Source organism: Prosopis cineraria, unplaced genomic scaffold (genome assembly GCF_029017545.1).
Source record: "Prosopis cineraria cultivar Desert tree isolate PC_DT_omini unplaced genomic scaffold, ASM2901754v1 PC316, whole genome shotgun sequence".
Classification (NCBI taxonomy): Eukaryota; Viridiplantae; Streptophyta; class Magnoliopsida; order Fabales; family Fabaceae; genus Prosopis; species Prosopis cineraria.
In genome coordinates this window covers 39217-45752 of record NW_026555643.1, presented here as the reverse complement: position 1 = coordinate 45752, position 6536 = coordinate 39217, and positions in this window count along the sequence as shown.

Here is a 6536-nt window from a genome sequence, read left to right as displayed (position 1 = left end):
TTGAAAATGTATTTTATTTTCAGACAAGTTTAATGAATTCGCTAACTTTTCTTGTTCCGAAGAAAGTGTTTTGGTCCTGTTTATAAAAATTACAATGATTATTACATTTATCATTATCCTTTGATTCCTATTAAATGCTTGGGAGATATTAAATATTAGAGTATTTTATTTTAAAACATGTTGAATAGTGAGAGAAAATTAATAGATTTAGTTTTTTTTTTTTTTAAATAAATATTAAAAAATAAATAATTTATAAATAAGATTGAAAGGATGTACGTGGTGTTATATATCATGAATTCATTACATGCGTCACATAATTAGTTGGAGCTATACCTTTTAGCATTATATTGGTGGATATCTAGCCAGCATTAACATTATTTATTTATTTATTGCCAAAAAGTCATCTACCACGATCATTGGCTTTATAATTTTCAATGGCAATTTCCCTCCATCTTCCAGTGAATCTTCGAAGTCTGATCCCACCAGGTTCAAATACTAATAATAATAATAATAATATTTTTATTTTGCTCACTTTCCACTTGTGACTGATCTGCACGCGCGGCGCGCAGGTACAATTTTATATTTGGTCAGATGAGTGAGATACTACCATTAATTATTTCTTTCCATCTGAGGTAGGTTTTTTTAAGGAAAAGTCAAATATATTCATACTAAAAGAAACGTGTACAATAAAAGTCACAATCTTATGCTATTGCATGAACCCAGGGAGAAAAGCTTCACCTGAGGTAGTCTTATTGCTATTACACACAATAAATTAAAGTCAAGTTCCCATTACTACGATTTCAAATTTGCAACATCTTAATGGATTATTATAGGAGATTTAGGAGTACTTATGTGCATAACTTGGATTGAATTGATTTTGAATAACAAAATAGCTTAAAATTAACTTTAACTGCTAAAGAAAATTAAGTCACAATTGATTTAGTAAGTTTAGTAATTTAGTTATCAATTCAATTATATTTGATTTTATTTGATTCTATTAAAATTGAATTAGACCATATCAATGATCAAATATTTTGTTTCCTTTTTGTAATGATTAAATAATGTATTGAGCTAATAAGATATAATGTCCTTAAACATATTGTTGGTCAACACGTATATTCTTAAGAGTTTTTTTCTCCAATATCCTATCATAATTATAAACGTCTAAGTAAATATTTTTTAAAAGATAAATATATAAAATATAACACCACAATGCTCATATCATATTTATGATTTTATGTTAATTAGCTTGTTAAAATCAAAGACACACGCTGATAAAAAAGTAAGTAACATATTAATTTACAGAACTTAAGGAAGGCTAAAGTGCTTAGTTTTATACGATAATTATCAGATGTTTATAAACTTAAGAGTCCCACACTAAAATTTATATAAAATTGAAGGATAAAAAAAAAACTTAGCCTGCATGTAAATTGGTCTGAATTCCGGCTAAGAGCAGTTCCTCATAATTATTATTAGTAACCGCACGGGCACAATACAAGCATCCCCCTCCAAGACAAATGACAATGCATGACTGAGGAAGGTAATGGAAAGTATTCTAAAGAATTAACAGAAGGATAGTATTAATATTATTATATCATATTATATGCAAAAATATTATTCCCTTCCTTTTTTGGATTTTTTTTTTATTTTAGGAAAAACAGTATTTCATATTTTCATGGCATTTTAGACTTTCATAACAAAATTAAAGATAACTTTCTTAATTACCCTTAAATATTTTACTATATACTTGTATTGTTTTAATGATAGGGAAAATTTGATAAAAATATATTACTTATATATATATATATATATATGATTTTTTTTAATCTCTTGTAACTCTCTTTATCCTATTTTAGAAGATTATTCATATGAGATTTGATGTTTCAAAATATAAAACTTTGAAAAAATAAATTTTCATAAATTTATTATTTCAATACAATTTCTCATCATTTCACTTTTTAAATAAATTTATTTTCCACTCTCTTACTATAGAGATATTTTATAAAAAAAATAAAAGTTTAAATTGTATTTAATAAATTTCATTGTATATATAATTTTTTAAAAAGTTTTATAAATTCAGAGAGAATACTAAATATAATGAACATATGAAGTACTACCTCCGTCTCAAATTAGAGCGCACTTTTGAAGGAATTTTTTATCCCAAAATATAAGACACTTTAGGTAAATTAAGATTTCATTAAATGTACTAATTTTAATATATTTTTTTATATCTCTCTATAATTAATTTCTATCCCTTCTCTTTTTAATATATTAAATGATGGGTATTTTAAAAATTTATATTTTGTTTTGAAAAGATAAGGTTATTAAGTGTATTTATGAATTTATTAATATATAAAATTTTATCTAAAAATATCTTATAATTAACGATGGAGGAAGTAATAAACTTATGGTTTTTAAAAATTTTATCCCTCGCATAACATTTTCCAACAAGAAAAGGAGAATACCAACATTAACCACGGATTCAAATCTAGGACTTTTTTTTCAAAGAAAAAAGGAGTAACTAGAAAAATTAATATAGACGAATAGTAAATCTGTAGAACATGAGCACATCAGAACTTTTTGACTTCAGTATAGGATGCTTTTCAGGGAAGGTTTTATTTATTTATTTTTTATTTCTTTGGTCCAGCTTTATTGGGAAGGTTGATTTTTGAGGGTGCCATCAATTGAGGCAGTTGAAAGAAGAAAAACCTATTTAAAAAACTACTATAATCAATTTTAGGAGTAAAAAATTATGATTTTATAAAAAAATATCCAAATGCTTGTATTTTACATTAAAATAAATTATAAATTTAAAATGTTATGACAATAAATAAAATATAAGAGATTGAGATGAGAGAAATGAACAAGACAAGAAAGAACCAGAGAGGAAATAGAGAGTGATTCTCATTTATATACGACAAGCTTCCAATCACTTGGTACAATGCCTCATATTTATAGGACATAAGTCTTTAAATTTTCTCTTGCAAGAGTAACATGCAAAGAATTAATCTACATAATTGTAGAAGGTATAACATATGTATTAATCATAGAAACGCTCAAGAGGCCATTCATGTGGTAGGTTCTATCTTTTAATTGGAGAATGCCAAAGGATAACTGAAAAGTTATATACATCTACAATTATATTACAATATTTAATTTATAACACTCCCCGTTGGATGTCTATAAACCAATAATGTGTCTTATTAAAACTTTATTAGGAAAACTCAATGGAACAAAAATCTACTAAAGGAAAAAAAATATACAAATATATAATGAAGTTGCATCATTGAAAACCTTATTAAGAAAACTCCATGGAACAAAACCTTGTTTAAGAAAAAAAGTATAGCATGTACTTTAGTCCCCCCATAATGATATCACTTCTTTTGTTACATCTCAATAGAGAATACTAATTTTTTCAAATGTGATTGTTGCATGATGCATTTTCATCATACATATTCTTCTAATATATCTTCTAGATATGTTGAATTATCAATATATACTTTGTCATATTTACTGTGGAGATCATGAAAGAAAAGTTATTCTAAAAATCACCATGATATATCTTATATTGGTTATTCAATTTGTTTACTAACAAAATGATCTCATGTAATGGTTTCATAAACTATACAAAACCTTTATTTCAATACCCACTCATATACCTCCATGAATTTAATTTTTCTTACAAGATTATAACAATGCAACATTAGCACAATATGTAAATATTATTGTAGAATATATGGTATTTATGTACCATTAAATTCGGTATGTTATAGACAAAATTATCCTAAAAATATCATGATTTTGAAATTATCTAGATGTTTAATAATTCAATTTTAAAATTATGCATGTATTTTTTCACGCATATTCGCTGAGTTAATTATTTAGACTCTAATTATTTAAATCCACATAACAAATGATTGTTTTGGTTATGCTTCTAGTATTTTTATATTTTTCTTATCCTTCAAGGATTCTCATGTAAATTTCACTATTTAGTGAATCATATGCATATGCTATGTAATAGATGCATCATATTTCAATTTCATAAATGTCAGACTAGTGATATATACAAATATCCACCAGAAGATAACATTCCTATCAAGTCATGATCATTATTAGACCATTGTGAAAGTCCTAATTTTCACATAATTGTTTTATATCTCATAATAATTTTATACATTAAATGTTTGCATTACAGATTCATGACTTTTCATATATTTAAAATAAATATAATTTTACTCAAATTGCATCATTTTTCCTTTTCTTTTCCATTGGCCAATCATGTTCTATCTACTTTTTATACCATATTTGTGTATAAGATCCTCATTTAATCACGTGATATTATCATCAAAATTATTAGTGAAAACTTTATATTTTCAGTTCCATTTTTCCAATCGTGACATAAATTTTAAAATCTTTTTATTGCTTTTTCGGTACCTAAACCCTAAATGATGCATAATTAGTTATATCTTGACCCACTTATAGAGTGTTTGCCTCTTGAGTATGATTTTTTTTTATTATATGCTCCATTTTTAATATATTTTTATTGAAATAAATTAACTTTTTATGCTTTAGGCATGTCTCATTTCCCTTTATATTCATTAGAGCACTTTAGCTAGAATATGAGATTTAATAGTTCTCAGTTTGGTCAGTAATTGCATTTGAAAAATATTTTATAAATACATTTGATGAACTTCTAGTTCATATTGAGAGGATATAAATAAAATAATGATAATATTTTCTATTTTCTTTTTCAACTAGTCATTCCTCCCCTTCAAGTTGGGAAAACTTGATCAATTGAAGATCAACTTATCATGTAGAATAAGTCCCCCAATTCCATTTCTTTCCTTTAGGGGAAAAAAAATTCTTTTGTTTCATTTAGAAACAACAAAAAGGATTTTTTCACCCAACATTTATTCTCAACTTTCTCCAACTATCTATCTAGCGTGGTGGAATGATAATAAGAATAATCATGTACTGCAAATTGGATAAATATCTATTTCTGACCAAGCTAGTATGTAAGATCAAATATGCCAATACTAAAATAGAAAGATTGTTTTCATAAGTATCAATCTAGCTTCTTATGGAGGCTTTAATAAATAATTTTGTTACATCATTATATAAAATAGGATTTTCAACTATTTTTCTGGCAAGTATATTGTTGCAAAGCTTGATATATAAATTCAATGGATTTTTCAATAGAAATTGTTTGAATTTCATACTCTAAAAATAGTCCACTCACTATAATGTTTTGTTCAAACAATCTTGTAAACTCAAGTTTGCAAGTTAGAAATAATCATATATGTAATTATTTTATAGATGCATCTATCAATTTATCAAATACTTATATGGTTTTGAATGGGCCCATATATATAAATTTGATGTATTTTCAGAAATGTGAAGATTCATTTCACATTATAACTAGTAATTCTCATCATCAACTCTTTGAGAAACAAGTAGCATATGTTAATGATATAATTACATTGTGCACGCGCGTGCGCGCGTGCTATTGGTGAAGAATCTTTTGGTTCTTCAACAGATATCAATATATATTCTCAATAATTTTTTACATCATATATATGATCCAAAATAATCAAACAAGTTATGCTAACAATATATTTGTCAAGATAAATAAACTTCTAGTTTAATTTATTGTAACATTTTTTAACCAGCAGTAAAATTTAAATTTTTCATGATCTGTGATTGATTTACTATCTCAATATGACATCAATTGGAGATATTTATTGTGCTTTGGAAGGAAATATATTAATATATAAGTGAAACTTCATCCAACATTAACACACACTTGTATTATATTCCAACAGTCTCACTCTCAGGTGTGAGTTACTCAGATAGACCTCTCTTATTTTATCTTTCTCAAATTAAATTTGAATACGCGCACACGCACACACAAACTATATCTATTGTGCTTTCCAATTCACGAATCATCATGAATTTCAATCAATTGAACTATCATCCTCAAACACCTAGTGAAGCAAAGATCTAATATAAAGATATGGAGTTATACTTTTCATTATCAACAATTTTTTGTCATAGAAAAATATCTTCATTTGTTCTTGAGAAACTACCATGTATTGATTGCTAATATACATACATATGCACATTAAGTATATATTCTCATTACTCACCAATAACATATTCAATTTAATTTACTTTTTATGTATATTCAAATTATTAATATGGAATATTTCAATTTTTTTTCATCACATATGTTCTCAAAAATTCCCTTATTGAAAATATAATCAATATTCATTTTATATATATTTTGTAGCGCTCCAAAACCTATTTCTTGAATTAATACAGAAATTCAAATGAGCTTGAAAAAAATCCATAAAGATTAAATAAATATATGTAAAGGTTAAAGTTCAAATAATTTACAATTAATTTATGGCATGTAGATATTAAAATGAAAAGAAAAAAAATTGAGAAGAATGTAAAAAAATTAAAAAAAATCTAACATAAACATTACAACATGAATAATTATTACACTCTTGAATTTAACTTGCAATATACATATA